Here is an 18,139-nt window from a genome sequence, read left to right as displayed (position 1 = left end):
AATCTGGTGTCTTGCCTACGCAGTTGCGTTATGACGTAAGTCTGTCCTACTGCCGAAAATCCTCCCTCGCGACGGCTTGGGTACATTGTTCCCATACCTTGATGGTTATTTTCGACTTGAAAGGGAACGATAGGTTGCGGATGCAACCCCGGTTCCCTGAAAGAGAAAATAACCATCAAGCTGCGAGGTCGCTCCGGAAGCCTTCACGGCCTGATGAGCAAAAGAGGAAGTGAGTCTCTGCGCACTGCATATAGTAAGCTCCCAAGGGGGCGGGCCTACACGGCATTTCGCGCAGAGGCCTATTGGCAGCTTTGCTATAAAGCTCAGCCAATCCCTACTGCCTGACGGCAATATCCCATACCTTGATGGTTATTTTCTCTTTCAGGGAACCGGGGTTGCATCCGCAACCTATCGTTTTCTTATCATTCATCATGAGCCTCAGAGTCTCTTCATCGCTGTTGAAAAACACATTGGTAAGCTTGCTGTACAGCCATGTGTGTGTATTGACTGGAACATTTAGTATGACAAGCATTATATTATTATTCATAACCCATCGTTTAAGAGACCCGGCGTCTATTTACCATATTTCCCAGAAGCCCAGGCGCTTAAAAAGTTGTAACAACACCTGGGGACGTGTAACGCTATATTTTTCGCAACCCCACTACTTACTCTTTAAGATCTCCCTTTAATGTTAATTACCCATGAGTTTTTCCCAATGCTCTGTACTGACCCACAGAAGCACATTTGTGCAAATAACTTTTTTTTTCTTCTTTGAGTCTATTTTTCTATAAGTCTAATACCCTTTGTGGGAGGGTGTGGGAAGTTTACTGACACAGGAGACAAAAGGTTGCAGTTTGAAACACCACTTTGGTGCAATGATTTATTTATTACACAAGGTGGCACTCTTGTGCTGTGGTTTTAATACTGGCAACGGTAAGACTTTTTTCACAGTCCCAGAAGGTTACCAACAATGATAGGGATCAACACAGTCCATTGCACTCACAGATGCTGAAAATAATATTCAAAAAGAGAAAATAAACACTGTTACTAAAACTACAAACAAAAGCTGCTGCTTCCTGTAGCTCCTCACAACCATCACTATCCGAAGCGGCTCGGGTCTTCAGCTTTGCTGTCCCCTGCCCATTACTTACGGGGTTGCCCAGACTTCCCCAGCTGGACTAGCAACGTCCCTCTCGGGTACGTAATTAACTCAAATGCAGCGGCTGCCTTTTGCAGCGGGGCTTGCCTGCCCTTTTCCCGTTCCAGACACGGTTGATCGAGGTTTTCATAACCAGCTCCTGTGGTCGTATTTCCTAGAATGGCAAGGGAGATGGGACACTCGGAGAGAGAGAGACAACACACCCTCACCCAACCTCTCCATGTCATTGCCATGGTTGACAGGTGGATCTGACGGGGCTCCCATCATGCATGCGTCAGATGGCCAGCATATACCTCGCCCTGTTACACCCTTTCACACAGACGAGTTATGACGGCTCAGAACCAGCACTGATACACCATTTTGGTCTGTGTGAATTGCCTTTACTATCACAGAGCCGTCATATTTTATGCCGTCTCTGAACTGTCTTAACTCCTGTGTGAAATGCTATGCCGGCACTGAAGCGCTATAGTGGGCATGGATTGAAAGTCAACATCCCATGTGACTGTATACCAGACGTGTTGGGTAATTTTGTTGTCTGTGTTTTTTGGACTGCATGTTAACAGTAACGAACACAAAGGAAAGAAGAAAAGTTAAGGTGGGTATGACACCATTGCAAAGTTAAGCGGCATGTAAAAGAGTTTTTTTTTTTTCAATGGGAATAAAATTGTATTAACTTTTGAATACATAAAACCAAAATCCCTACAACACTATCAACTCAAGGAGATGGCAACATCTTTACAATACCCTTGCCTGTAGCATCTTAGACATAGTTACCGTATATATTAGTAAATATACTTTTTGATTATCTGCATTGGTGTGTGCTTACTGTGTTTCTCTTGACCGATACTATAGATAATAGCTACTGTTACTTCTTTGGTTTGGTAAATTAATAGGATGGCAGTGATGAAAAGTTACAGTGCCTTGTTCTTGCTGATATTTGAGTATTTGCGTTTCATTTACTGACAATCACATTTGATAGCGATCATTGTTTAGTAGGGTGGTTTATATTAAATATGACGTCACTTATTTACAGCCTACTCGGATAATCTCATGCATGGCAGTTTTCAGAACTTGAGATGTCTGTGTTCATAAGTTCTAATAAACACAGTGGCTAACTGATGGACAAACGGTGATACAAAAACATGCCCATGTCACCGTAAACCGTGTGAACTCTGTTATTGGTATAGAAAAATGGTTGTGGTTTCAAAACCGTGGCAGTTTATACCGCAGTTTACCATATAACCAGTATAGCTTGACATCCCTAATTGAAAGATCTGTTTATTTGTTGGTAGGGGATACCGAACCGTCAGTATGAAAGAGGACTCTTAACACAAAACTGTACTTGGAGACCTCTTCTGAGGTCTCCAGGTACAGCTCCACTCAAGATAAGTATCGCGATCACCAGTAATTTCGTAATCTGTGTAGTAACAGTAATTTTGGTCCTTTCAGAAATCCAGGTAAGTATCTCCAGGTTTTGGATCTGTCTTCACAAGAGAAGTTGGCGCCCCTCTGGTCTGAACAGGAACAACAGGTAAGTTTAGGTTTCATTCTTGCTACATCCTTTACTTGAATAAGAAACTTTTATTTCCCTGGCAGGAATTTTGGAGACCACTGCTGGTCAAGAGATGTAATCACAGCCCAGCGTCCTGGTGGACTTGGAATTCCTGACTAAAATTTTTTTAAAAAACTAAAACAGTCCGTGTCTGGTATTTATTTACTACTGTGATTTTGTTCCTTATTTAAAACACACATTCCATTAGGAACAGGTCTGGGTTACTTCATTCCAAACCAATAAGAAGTTTAAATAACAAAAAGTATTTTTACAAAAGACGTGATAGTTTAACACGAGGTTCCACACAGAAACCAATGTGGATACAGTCCATACAAGTGCTCCTGCAATGTTTAAAATAAACTTGTGCAGTATTTCAAACAGTCCAAAGAACTTTAACTGTGCGCGACCGTGAGTTAAAATATTCACCGCACAAACCAGGTCATCCGACTTTACAACCCAGTGTGTTCATGGAAATTGAAGTTCCAATATACATTACATCATATACAATGACAAAATGTACCACTTCAGTTTGGCTGCAAAGGCAAGACATCAGCTCTCCCACTTGTCTGATGCCTTCTCCTTGCCTTAAAGCCTGACCATTTGTCACTATATATATATATATATATATATATATATATATATATATATATATATATATATATATATATATGTCTGTTGTGTCTGTTGCTCGCTTTGAGTTTCCTTTGTATTCTAGAGAAGTCCCCCGATCACATTCACTGGATTTGTGCAGGGTCTGTGTCCCCAAATTCTACAGCACAGTTCAAAGTGCTGCATCTGTTTAGTAGCTGCCACTATTGTAAAGTTAACAATTCCTTAACTTCTTCTGGTCTCCAATTACTATCTCGCTCTTGATCAGCCATTGTATTTGAAAAGGCCTAGCCTAGAAATCGACTCCGAATTCTTCTACCCAATGTCATACATATATATATAAAACAACGCATGTGCAATTTTTTGTAGCTGTTGACAGTACAAAAATAGGTAGAACTTTATTATTTCTTTTTGATGATCGACAAGCCTACAACTTTTAATACACTGCAGTTGGTATCAGACGGCTGAATGAAAAAATTATTAATAATGCGTCCCCACATAAATATTTTTATTTCAATTTTCCACATGTAAATATAGTATTAATAGAGAGGACAAAGTGAGCACAGGGAAGTTGACAGTACACTACAGTTCTCCAGCGCCATTCATAAAAGATTGGAAATTGATATACAGTACATAACATTCTATTTTTTTAAGTAGCTTACCCACATTATTCTGCTTATTTATTTGTTTTGTTTCCGTTGCCGTTGCCATGACTGACAGGTTTGAAAGTTGTACTCACATGATCCCTTTGGCTGTGTGAAAGGGTTATGACGGTATTATACCGGCACAAATTGCACAATTTCATGCTATGTGAATGGGTATTTTAAATAATTTAAACGTCTATGAGACAGCTAAGTAGCGGCATTTGTGTGTGAAAGGGGCTTGTTACAAAAGTGCACTGCTTAGTACTGTAGTAAATGTAAGGTTTAATATCCAATTGAAAGTTAGTTTTTTAAAATTAATTTAATATCAGTTTTTTTTTTTGACAAGGTCCTGTCTATCCTTTTAAATGGTGCTGTTCAGTTTATTGTATCCTCTTGAAGAAAAAATAAATAAAAAATGGTGTTATCTTTTCAGTTGTGAATTCACACAAGTATACATTCCAGGTTTTACTATAAACCTTATGTCACTTTCATACATTTCAAACTGGATTTTTTGCATCTTGCACAGAGGCAAGGCTGAGCCTGTGAAAATCTGAATTTTCCTTGATCTATGTTCTGGTTTCAGCATGTTTTTGCTGTGCTGAAAATAGGCTCATATCTGTAGAGGGGTTAACAAAAGCCTTTACTGTACAGTGGTGTGTTCCTATCTCATTCCCTTTCCTTCAACTCCGCGACAAAATGTTAATCTAATTGTGATACTATCACTTTGATGACTATATGACAAGACAGACAAATTTGATTTTATTCTCCACAGAGCAAAGCATATGTTGCAAGGGGGACTTTGACAAAGGGAAGGACATAAAAAAAATGGAGTTCATGAATATACAATCTTTATTGTACACAGTGGTGACATCCAAACTTGAGAGTATAGGATGGGTGGTTCGTCATGGTTTACTATTGAGATTAATGGGTTTGCAAAAATGTGCCAACTGAGAATGTTACAGTTGGTTTAAGTGACTTCCTTTATAAGGATGAATGAAGATGAATGGAAGATTTTTTCTGTGGTATAAATGTGTGTACCTTGCTTTTACGCTGTAGCAATCATAATATACACATTTTAGAGGTAATGTGTAGCTGAATACCTTATTCCCTGTGGATTTGTATAATTTCATTTTGTATCTGTTTATTATCCCATGTATGTGTTCTTAATTGTCATTTGTTATTGTTTCTGCAGTCATCAATATTTGGCATGTTTAATAGTCACTAGCCTACTTTACCATGGGTGCAGACCCAGAGTAAGCCTTAACTCGATGGAATAAAGTCTGTATAAAAATGACCACTAGGGGTGCACTTGAGGTGTTCACCAGTACAGTAATGAGTTTGTAAAAGGGTCTGCAAACACATGCACAAAAAACCAAAAAAAACATACTGCAGTTACCCAGCACTGCGCTTGTAAATTAACTTAGCAACCAAGCCTATGCATGCGCAAGTACAGGTCTTTCAATCAATGAACGGACAGTATGGGTGGTAGCCCTGGTCCATACACCACGTTTATGGTTTCCCACAGCCTGAAAATTGTTCACAACGTGCAAGTTCCCCAATGCATTACACAACTGTGGTCCACAAGGTTGTGTAAAACTTGGAAGTGCTCATAAACACATGGAAACAGCATTTGGCATTCTCCAAACTGTTGAGCCCTTTACTGAGGACGGAGGTAAAAGATTAAGGTCAGTATAGCTCCTGAGACCAAGAAATACACAGTTCCTCTGGATACACAAAGGGGAACAGGAGCAAAATTAATAATTTCTTACTGTAGAGATTGACTGGTTTATACACCAAGTGTATGCAGAGATGCATTTCTTTGCAATCCAAATGAGCTTTGAATGGCACTAAAGGAAAATATTTCATTTAAAACTTGGAAACTCCTGTCACAGAGAAATACATATGGGACATGATGAAATTGTACACATTTTATGGAAATGTATTAACCTCTGTATATACAGTACCTTTTAGATATACTTTGTTAATAACATGTTGCTTAAATGGTGGCTGAAACTGGGTATAATTAAAAAAAAAAGTATTATAAAACATAATATTAATACAACCACAATTATGTTTACAAATGGTATGCTTTATTGCTATTTCTGGTATAGTGTAGACTTCTACAGTGTAAAGTGACATATGTAACATACATACTAACAAATATAATGTACTTAAAAGTGTTACTATATTCCAATAATAATTTATAATAGTATTTATAATAAATTATTTATAATAATTTAGTGTGATAATCTGAACAATAGCCATTTATAATAATAATAATAATAATAATAATAATAATAATAATAATCTTTATTTAATATAGCATCTTTCACAATACAATTTGCTGCAAAGCGCTTTTTAGGTACTTTTCACTTTTCTGTATATACAACTCCAAAATTATTCCACAGAATAGAACTCTCACAAAACAGCTAGTTGTTTTTTAAACAACTTGACTCACACAGCACACAGGCAGCGCCGCAACAGTGAGACAGCCCACAAAACCACCTGTTTTCTCGTTATCCAATGATCCAAATAAACATACTAAAACGTTTTATACAAGCGTCATCGCTTCTGGGTAGTGTAGTTTTAAAAGCAATCCATTATTTTTTATAGGAGAATAACACCGGTAAAAGACTTTGCGCAGTTTGGATTAATTAAAGTGTTATTGAGTACGGTTCTTAAGATTGATTATGCAGTGTGGACAGGGCTAGAACACGTGCGTACCTTTTTAAATTTTTTTCTTAAGGGTAAACACGTATTATTGGCAGTAAACACCGTCTGTATGCGCAAACAAACACGCAATACAGAACTTCACAAGTTTATCATTACTATTAGTAATACATTGCTCAGTTGGAATTGAGGTAAATGAATGGCTTATCAGGGATCAATTAAATTATTCTTACTGATGGGAGCCGCCCCCCTAAATTTGCTGCCCTTGGTGGCTGCCTAATTTGCCTAGGCCTTCCTCCAGGCCTGGCAGGCATCATTAGACTGTGCAGGCTTTTATGAAGCCAATTGCAGATATACAATGGGCATTGGTAGATAACAAATGTATACCACTCATCAGTAAAACACCATAAACATTAAGAAAACAATCCAATATCAAATTCTATTTTCAGGTACATTATTGTACTTTACCACTGTTAACACTTTCTTCAAGAAATATAAAGGTATGACATTACTGTGCTTGTATAGGAACAAATAGAGCTAAATTCAAAGTAAAACTGAATTTCGTATAATTACAGGGTTCTCCCCAGGAATTCTGTATAGCAGGGTAGCAGAGCATTATAGCCGGGAGCACTTTTAAAGGAAAAATAAAATTGCCTTACCTTAAATATAATAAGACAAAGAATTTTAATAATAATAAATAATTAATAATAATCCACCCTAATTCGTACATAGGCTACACAGCTCCATTTACCCCCTGATCCTTGGTGATCTTTTTTTTGTGTTTCTGGCAAAGCTTGTACATCATACCACCCAGTTCCTTGCTGTAAAAAAGTAATCTCCATTTTCATACCCACTATCACGATGTTTCTTTCTTTATGCACTGGCTCTTCTTGCAGTTCTTCCAATGCACTTTCTACAAGTTGCTCTTCGTTGACTGTAAATTGGGTTGCTGTTTTTCATTTTCTACATTTTCTTTTTCATCATCCATTTCGGTTTGGTAATTTCCACATTCATTGTAACTATTTTTGTTATGTAAATAATCGATTATTTTTTTAGCAGTCATTTTCAGCCTCTTTTTTTCACCCAGCGCGCAAGTGATCTAGTCTTCTAGCAGCGCAATCGATCCTTATAAGGCGCAGTAGCATCTGCAAGACGGGCGGCTCAGAACCCTGAATTACCAATAATACACTGAACTAACATATCAGAATTGGTAACTTGATGGAAAGGGCAACCAATTTCAGTTCTGAACAAAAGAATATGACACGAATCACAAATGGTACAACAAGATAAGTTTGAGTTTTGCGTATAGGACTTTGTCTATATTAAGCTCAAATGTATTATATGGTAGAATTTCAGGGGAACAAACAAACAGGAGGCAGATGACCGCAGCAAGATCTCATTCAGATGTTTATTCATTCAACATCAGGACACCACAACACAGCCCCGAGCTGCTCGCAGGCAGCTCCTAAATAGAGATCCCATCAAGCCCTATTGGCTCACACACACAAGAGCACATTTAAATACACACTTAGCACAGATCGTTACAATATGCAGTAAAATAAACACGAGATACTGTTAGTTTATTTATTTTTGTTTATTATTATTGCAACAACAATTTCAAAAAGTGGGCTCGTCCGGGATTTGACCTCTCGCATTTTAGACTTTGTATTCCCTAAGCGAGAATCATACCCCTAGACCAACGAGCCACTACACAGTTTTACTCCAGATGTGAGGATGTAAGTTTTGCAGGGGTGTATACGTGGCAGTTTAAACTACAGGATCAGATTACAATTTCAGTCAGGACAGTGATCAGGCATATGCAAGAAAGCATTCACTGTTTCAGCTCAAACTTAATTTGCCTGCATCCACAATGTAACATTGTCTAAATGTATGGGAAAGCTTCTTGTGGATTTTCCTGATTAGCTTGTGCCTCTGAATTTATTAATGAAATGCTATAATGCAACATAAATATGATAATAAATAAATCCTGAGCAATGCTGGATCAGAAATAATTGTAGAAAGTTATGCACTCAATTTGATGTCAGGATTTCACTGAAAATAAATATTTGCAAATTAAATTCATGTTTAATGTATCTCAGAAATGTTAAAACAAAAGATCATAAGAACATTAGATAATTGTTAGGTGTCACTATCAGTTTCTTTATTATTTACTTATTTTCTGTAACATGTTTACCCAATCAAATACACCTATTGACACTGCTTTAGGCTCTCATCAAAGGTTTTAGAAATTGCTCAATTGTTGTAATTTCAAAAGGGTGTATGTTTTCAATGTTATTATTCAGAAAGGAGACAACCACCAATGGAATTAAATTAATGATTTATTGAAATGACAGATACACATGCCTGTAAATGATTACGTTATTTGAATTTGGCCCATGGCCTTGGCCTTCGGAGCTTGTTAGCCACCACTATGCTGGTAAAACTATCAATAAAATAATGAATTACATGAAAACGAATACACGTGGGCCACCTTCTCCCTAGACAAGGTACGGTGCAAGGTGGAGGCAAGGGAGGAGGGGGACCTAGCAAATGAACGAACGATAAGGACCGTAGATGAGAGAGGGTGTGTATATAATGGTAAAACTATGATGAATGAAATAGATGAATTAGATGAAAAGTAATGACAGTGGGTGGGACGAGTGGCCTCGGTCCACCTTCCCCCAGAAAAGGACAAGACCTTGTAGTGAAAGACCCCTGATGGCCGGATATGCACATTGTATGTGTGCATAAAGACACTGACTATAAACCTACTAGGGGGGATTCCCAATTAGCAAAAATAACAAATAATAATTAAATCAAAACAATTCTTACAGCCTCCTAAGCCTCCACCAGAATTAAACCACTCGCTACGCTGGTAAGGGGAAAAAAACCCTGATCACCCACAAGGTGATATGAGGAAACCTTCGGGAATCCATGGTCATGGGTTGCCCTTCCTCCAGGCCCCAAAAATAAAACCTCTTAAATTATCTTTTACAATTAGCTAGGGCTGTCAATTAATCACAGTTAACTTCTATCGTTAATGCGCAAATTTATTTGTAGATACATTTTTTTTAACGCGCTTTAATCATGCATTTGTCTTCATTATTTCTTGATGTTTACTTTTTTAAAACTTATATTTATATTAATACACCAGGCTGAAATCGCATACAAGTTGCTCTTTGTTGGCTATAAATCGGGTTGCTGTTTTTCATTTTCTACATTTTCTTTTTCATCATCCATTTCGGTTTGGTAATTTCCACATTCATTGTAACTATTTTTACTATGTAAATAATCAGTTATTTTTTTAGCAGTCATTTTCAGCCTCTCAAAATGTTAAAACGGAAAAACCCACCCCTTCAGCTCTCCAATTCGTTAAATGTAGTGTCAAGACGTAACACAGCAGCACAGCTGTCATGTGGTTTCATGATTTATTTTTACCTAGCCCACAAGTGATCTAGACTGCCAGCAGCGCAACTGATCCTTATTTTTAAAGGCACGGTAGCATCTGCAAGACGGGCGGCTCTGGGTATTTCAGTTGGGCGGTGACAGCCACTTAACCGGGCGGCCTGTCCAGTTGAAAAGGCCTGGGAAGAACCTGGAATTACCAATAAATACACTGAACTAACATATCAGAATTGGTAACTTGATGGAAAAGGCAACCAATTTCAGTTCTGAACAAAAAAATATGACACAAATCAGAAATGGTACAACAAGATAAGTTTGAGTTTTGCGTATAGGACTTTGTCTATATTAAGCTCAAATGTATTATATTGTAGGGGAACAAACAAACAGGAGGCAGACAACTGCAGCAAGATCTCATTCAGATGTTTATTCATTCAACGTCAGGACACCACAACACAGCCCCGAGCTGCTCGCAGGCAGCTCCTAAATAGAGATCTCCCCCGAGCCCTATTGGCTCACACACACAAGGGCACATTTAAATACACACTTTGCACAGATCGCTACAATATGCAGTAAAATAATCATGACATACTGTTATTTTATTTATTTATTTTTGTTTATTATTATTTCAACAAAAATTTCAAAAAGTGGGCTCGTCCGGGATTTGAACCCGGGACCTCTCGCATTTTAGACTTTGTATTCCCTAAGCGAGAATCATACCCCTAGACCAACGAGCCACTACACAGTTTTACTCCAGATGTGAGGATGTAAGTTTTGCAGGGGTGTATACGTGGCAGTTTAAACACCAGGATCAGATTACAATTTCAGTCAGCACAGTGATCAGGCATATGCAAGAAAGCATTCACTGTTTCAGCTCAAACTTAATTTGCCTGCATCCACACTGTAACATTCTCTAAATGTATGGGAAAGCTGCTTGTGGATTTTCCTGATTAGCTTGTGCCTCTGAATTTATTAATGAAATGCTATAATGCAACATAAATATGATAATAAATAAATCCTGAGCAATGCTGGATCAGAAATAATTGTAGAAAGTTATGCACTCAATTTGATGTCAAGATTTCACTGAAAATAAATATTTGCAAATTAAATTCATGTTTAATGTATCTCAGAAATGTTAAAACAAAAGATCATAAGAACATTAGATAATTGTTAGGTGTCACTATCAGTTTCTTTATTATTTACTTATTTTCTGTAACATGTTTACCCAATCAAATACACCTATTGACACTGCTTTAGGCTCTCATCAAAGGTTTTAGAAATTGCTCAATTGTTGTAATTTCAAAAGGGTGTATGTTTTCAATGTTATTATTCAGAAAGGAGACAACCACCAATGGAATTAAATTAATGATTTATTGAATTGACAGATACACATGCCTGTAAATGATTACGTTATTTGAATTTGGCCCATGGCCTTGGCCTTCGGAGCTTGTTAGCCACCACTATGCTGGTAAAACTATCAATAAAATAATGAATTACATGAAAACGAATACACGTGGGCCACCTTCTCCCTAGACATGGTACGCTGCAAGGTGGAGGCAAGGGAGGAGGGGGACCTAGCAAATGAACGAACGATAAGGACCGTAGATGAGAGAGGGTGTGTATATAATGGTAAAACTATGATGAATGAAATAGATGAATTAGATGAAAAGTAATGACAGTGGGTGGGACGAGTGGCCTCGGTCCACCTTCCCCCAGAAAAGGACAAGACCTTGTAGTGAAAGACCCCTGATGGCCGGATATGCACATTGTATGTGTGCATAAAGACACTGACTATAAACCTGCTAGGGGGGATTCCCAATTAGCAAAAATAACAAATAATAATTAAATCAAAAACAATTCTTACAGCCTCCTAAGCCTCCGCCAGAATTAAACCACCCGCCACGCAGGTAAGGGGAAAAAAACCCTGATCACCCACAAGGTGATATGAGGAAACCTTCGGGAATCCATGGTCATGGGTTGCCCTTCCTCCAGGCCCCAAAAATAAAACCTCTTAAATTATCTTTTACAATTAGCTAGGGCTGTCAATTAATCACAGTTAACTTCTATCGTTAATGCGCAAATTTATTTGTAGATACATTTTTTTAACGCGCCTTAATCATGCATTTGTCTTCATTATTTCTTGATGTTTACTTTTTTTAAACTTATATTTATATTAATACACCAGGCTGAAATCGCATACAAGTTGCTCTTTGTTGGCTATAAATCGGGTTGCTGTTTTTCATTTTCTACATTTTCTTTTTCATCATCCATTTCGGTTTGGTAATTTCCACATTCATTGTAACTATTTTTACTATGTAAATAATCAGTTATTTTTTTAGCAGTCATTTTCAGCCTCTCAAAATGTTAAAACGGAAAAACCCACCCCTTCAGCTCTCCAATTCGTTAAATGTAGTGTCAAGACGTAACACAGCAGCACAGCTGTCATGTGGTTTCATGATTTATTTTTACCTAGCCCACAAGTGATCTAGACTGCCAGCAGCGCAACTGATCCTTATTTTTAAAGGCACGGTAGCATCTGCAAGACGGGCGGCTCTGGGTATTTCAGTTGGGCGGCGACAGCCACTTAACCGGGCGGCCTGTCCAGTTGAAAAGGCCTGGGAAGAACCCTGAATTACCAATAATACACTGAACTAACATATCAGAATTGGTAACTTGATGGAAAAGGCAACCAATTTCAGTTCTGAACAAAAAAATATGACACAAATCAGAAATGGTACAACAAGATAAGTTTGAGTTTTGCGTATAGGACTTTGTCTATATTAAGCTCAAATGTATTATATGGTAGAATTTCAGGGGAACAAACAAACAGGAGGCAGATGACCGCAGCAAGATCTCATTCAGATGTTTATTCATTCAACATCAGGACACCACAACACAGCCCCGAGCTGCTCGCAGGCAGCTCCTAAATAGAGATCCCATCAAGCCCTATTGGCTCACACACACAAGAGCACATTTAAATACACACTTAGCACAGATCGTTACAATATGCAGTAAAATAAACACGAGATACTGTTAGTTTATTTATTTTTGTTTATTATTATTGCAACAACAATTTCAAAAAGTGGGCTCGTCCGGGATTTGAACCCGGGACCTCTCGCATTTTAGACTTTGTATTCCCTAAGCGAGAATCATACCCCTAGACCAACGAGCCACTACACAGTTTTACTCCAGATGTGAGGATGTAAGTTTTGCAGGGGTGTATACGTGGCAGTTTAAACTACAGGATCAGATTACAATTTCAGTCAGCACAGTGATCAGGCATATGCAAGAAAGCATTCACTGTTTCAGCTCAAACTTAATTTGCCTGCATCCACACTGTAACATTGTCTAAATGTATGGGAAAGCTTGTATGGATTTTCCTGATTAGCTTGTGCCTCTGAATTTATTAATGAAATGCTATAATGCAACTTGAATATGATAATAAATAAATCCTGAGCAATGCTGGATCAGAAATAATTGTAGAAAGTCATGCACTCAATTTGATGGCAAGATTTCACTGAAAATAAATATTTGCAAATTTAAATCATGTTTAAAGTATCTCAGAAATGTTAAAACAAAAGATCATAAGAACATTAGATAACTGTTATGTGTCACTATTAGTTTCTTTATTATTTACTTATTTTCTGTAACATGTTTACCCAATCAAATACACCTATTGACACTGCTTTAGGCTTTCATCAAAGTTTTTAGAAATTGCTCAATTGTTGTAATTTCAAAAGGGTGTGTGTTTTCAATGTTCTTATTCAGAAAGGAGACAGCCATCAATGGAATTAAATGAATGATTTATTGAATTGACAGATACACATGCCTGTAAATGATTACGTTATTTGAATTTGGCCCATGGCCTTGCCCTTGCCCATTGGAGCTCATTAGCCACCACTATGCTGGTAAAACTATGAATAAAATAATGAATTACATGAAAACGAATACCCCGGGCCACCTTCTCCCTAGACCAGGGGCGGCGCCACGCTTGGGCCTGAGGGGCCTGGTTCCACCTATTTTGCTTATGGGCCCACCCAGTTATGGAGCGATTGACAATTTTAATTTTCAAAGAAAAAATGTCCCTCCCTACCACCCCAGTAGACAAATTACATGGGGACATTTACCGTTGTCATGACTATGAAAAAAAAACAAGATTGGTGATTGGACAGCTGATATATGACATTTTACGTCTTTGATACTATAGTATCATCATTACGGCGCGTCAGCAGCATACATACAGGCAATTTATTTTCATTGCAAGGCACGCAAGCAACCTGTGCAGCTGCTGTTGCTGTTTAGCTATTTTTTACATTTGAAATTAGCTAATTACCTACAAAAAATTTAGCGAACTTAGTTTGCAGTCAACCGTAGTTACATTTATGTCTTAGCTATGTCCCGACAAACCAGTCTTCTTCATTTTGTAAAAAGAAAACGAACTGAAGAATCAACGAATGCGCCAGTACCAGGGATCTGTGAAACCCCTTCGACTTCTTCAAAAAATGAGCCAGTACCGGGAATCAGTGAAACCCCTTCAACTTCTTCAAAAAATGAGCCAGTACCGGGAATCAGTGAAACCCCTTCGACTTCTTCAAAAAATGAGCCAGTACCGGGAATCAGTGAAACCCCTTCGACTTCTTCAAAAAATGGGCCAGTACCGGGAATCGCTGAAACCCCTTCGACTTCTTCAAAAAATGAGCCAGTACCGGGAATCAGTGAAACCCCTTCGACTTCTTCAAAAAATGCGCCAGTACCGGGAATCAGTGAAAACGCAAGTTCAACAAATACAGCCTCGGATTTGTCTGCCATTGATGAACCGCCGACACAACCCATACTCGTACGTTATCCAACCTCCCTCTTTGCTGGTAAGTCCCGCAGTTTTGCGGCTCATTGGTATTCAAAACACAAGTGGCTGGAATATAACATTTCAAAAAATGCAATTTTCCTGTAAAATGTGTAGACATTTCGGTGATTCATCATCTATTGCAGATAAGTTTAGTCGTGGTTTTAATGATTGGAAACACACGCACCAAGTCTGTAAAAGGATGAATTGAGTAAAGCGCATGCAGTAGCGGGTTGCAAATTCGATAGCTATAGAGAGTGCCAGCAGTCAGGCTGTGGAAATGTTTTTAATCAGTTAAATAGGGAGGCTGTGAATGCTCGATTGATCGAAAACAACCGGCAGCACATCAAGGTCGTACTTGACATTGTAATGTTCTGTGCGAAACAACAAATAGCTCTCCGTTGGCACAGGGAGAACTTTTTTGAACTTTTTCAACTGCTCTGCAAGTATGACCCAGAAATCAAAAGCTGACTAGAAGCGCTTCCGAAAAATGCAACTATGACAAGTCATGACATTCAAAACGATTTTGAAGCTGCAGCCTCTTTGCTTCTTCGTAAAATAAGGCAGGAATTGCACGAGACCTCAAACACTTACTATTCTATTCTTGCAGACGAATGCAAAGACAAGTCCAAACGGGAGGTGGTGGCAGTATGCTTGAGATACGTGTACAAAGGGGTGTTGAAAGAGAAAGCTGTAGGTTTTCTCGACACAGCTGACATGACGACAGAAGGAATATCTGCAAAATTAATTAAACTTTTGTAAAGTTTTGAGTTGGATCCCGAGTTGTGTGTTGGCTTCGGTTTCGATGGGGCGTCTGTCACGTCTGGGTATAAGGGGGGAGTGCAAGTCATTTTGAAACGTAAATTTCCACAAGCTATTTATGTTCACTGTCATTCTCACTGCCTGAACCTGCTGCTTTCTGCGGTTGCAAAAACGTCTGCAGATGTTACCACTTTTTTTGAGACCAAGAATGCGTTGCACTCTTTCATGACTGGGTCATACAGGCATGCTCGTTTTTTAGAGATTCAGAAAGAGATGCACCCCAGTCGCCAGTGTCTTGAGCTTGAGCGGGGGGTAGATACTGGAGTTCCAGGTCCAGTTCGGTGAGCAAGATACTCAGCCTTTTTCATGTTATTTTAGAAGAATCAACGAATGCGCCAGTACCAGGGATCTGTGAAACCCCTTCGACTTCTTCAAAAAATGAGCCAGTACCGGGAATCAGTGAAACCCCTTCAACTTCTTCAAAAAATGAGCCAGTACCGGGAATCAGTGAAACCCCTTCGACTTCTTCAAAAAATGAGCCAGTATTTGTACTTGTTTTATTTAGGAAGCTGTTTGAAATGTCTGACTTTGCCACCAAAGGCTTGCAGAGTGCAACCATATCTGTCACAGACTGTACATATTTAATTGAGGGCCTGAAGGAGAGTTTAACAGACTTAAGAGATAGTGAAAAAAATGGTTTCAGCAAGGTGCTGACATTAACAAATGATCTAATGGAAAAAAACGAAATCGAAAACTGGGACATCGTATTCTCTGGTAAACGAAAACTACCCAGTCCGTATGAGGATTCAGTGGTAACTTCTTCTTTGGGAAACTCTACTCGGGTGCGCTGTGACAACGACCTGGTAGCTATCTGGAATCAAATTCTGGACTGTCAACAACAATATAAACAGCCGCTTTCAAAATGATTCATACGGCCTCTGGAGAGTTCCTGCCTACATCGGAGACATTCGGCCACACAGACAGTCTCAATTCAGTGTGTAACTTGTTTGGTATCAATTGAGGCAAAAGGCGAAAGGGGGGAAACAATTTCCAACTCTAGTTGAAGTTTTGTACATTCTTTTTTAAAGATTTTGCTCACACTGCCAATGACAACGTGCACAGTGGAACGGCTCTTCTCAAGTGTGAACAAAGTCAAATCAGCCGCCAGGAGCCAAATTCGCTGTCTCTGTTATCATTTGAGAGAGACTTGTGTGATTCTATGGACTATAATGAAATCATCACCGTCTTCAAAAGCAAGCCCCGCCGCCTACTTCTGTGAAGCAGTCATCCGATTGAAATCAACTACTGTAAGCACATACATTTAATATTATCAACTTGAATTCAGTTGAACTGATGCAGCTGAGAATGTATGTATGTTATCCTCAACTCATGCCTCTATACCTGTTTTAGTTTTTATGGTGCTATGCCTACTGGTTGGTGGTGGTAAATCGGTAAAAATATTTTGGTAGAGTGTGTGTTCTTGGAGAATATGGTACTATTTCTGATAGCTAGGTTTTGTTCCTAGTTAGATTAATATAATGAGATAATTATTTAAATTGGCAGGTGCATACACAGGGAGAACAGGAAACATCTTTAGCCTTTTACTTATTTTGCTTGTGGATACGGAATTGGTTAAGATAACTTATAAATACTAGTTTTGTGCATCTTGTTAAATAGCCTAGATATTGCCCGTCCGTAATAATTTGCGGCCCACCCAAACTTACATTCCTAGCTACGCCACTGCCCTAGACAAGGTACGCTGCAAGGTGGAGGCAAGGGAGAAGGGGGACCTAACAAATGAACGAATAATAAGGGCCGTAGATGAGAGAGGGTATATATATATAATGGTAAAACTATGATGAATGAAATTCAGTCAACCCTCTTTATACCGCCAAGTAAGGGCCATGGGCAAAAACAGGCAATAAGCGAGGGTGGCGTTATAGTGAGGGTCAAAAAAAAAACCACACACACACAACCTTCTATGTTTGCAATAAATTCAAACGTTTTAATTTTTCAGTTATACAATTACAGTATCTCCAGGCCATTTTAATAAAACATTTTTTTAAAACTACAGTACTAGTTCTTAACACAACAGTAGGTATACTAATGACGTTTTGTCATTTCCCATCTGTATGAAACATTTACTGTGGTTTATAAAAGTCACTTATTTTAGACTGTGTCAAGCCTGTTCAGGTTAAACAAATCAACCCGTTCCATCAAGGTAAGCCATTTGTTTTTATTCATTACAATGTCTCCAATTGTACTTCGATTAGCAGTATATGCCTCACTTAGGCGAGAAAACATTTACAAATTGCACTGTTTTTATATTGGTGACATTTGCTCAGAGAGAATAGCTGGCGTTATGCAAGGGTGGCGTTATAAAGGGGGGGCGGTATAATGCGGGACAACTGTATATGAATTAATTTAAAACTAATGACAGTGGGTGGGACAAGTGGCCTCGGTCCACCTTCCCCCAAAAAAGGACAAGGCCTTGTAAC

The 18,139-nt window shown here is 38.6% G+C and overlaps 2 non-coding genes across 2 annotated transcripts; both read right to left on the bottom strand.

Annotated features, from left to right (window-relative positions):
- Positions 1-10,685: 10,685 nt before the first annotated feature.
- trnap-agg (transfer RNA proline (anticodon AGG)) lies at positions 10,686-10,773 on the bottom strand. Its single transcript is given in 2 exon segments — positions 10,686-10,721; positions 10,738-10,773. It is a non-coding gene; the product is annotated as a tRNA-Pro (tRNA).
- Positions 10,774-13,120: 2,347 nt separating this feature from the next.
- On the bottom strand, positions 13,121-13,208 carry trnap-agg (transfer RNA proline (anticodon AGG)). The gene is given in 2 exon segments: positions 13,121-13,156; positions 13,173-13,208. It is a non-coding gene; the product is annotated as a tRNA-Pro (tRNA).
- Positions 13,209-18,139: the final 4,931 nt, after the last annotated feature.

Source organism: Acipenser ruthenus, chromosome 5 (assembly GCF_902713425.1).
Source record: "Acipenser ruthenus chromosome 5, fAciRut3.2 maternal haplotype, whole genome shotgun sequence".
Lineage (NCBI taxonomy): Eukaryota > Metazoa > Chordata > Actinopteri > Acipenseriformes > Acipenseridae > Acipenser > Acipenser ruthenus.
The sequence above is the reverse complement of the archived record's forward strand: the minus strand, read 5'-3'. Positions and strand labels throughout refer to the sequence as shown.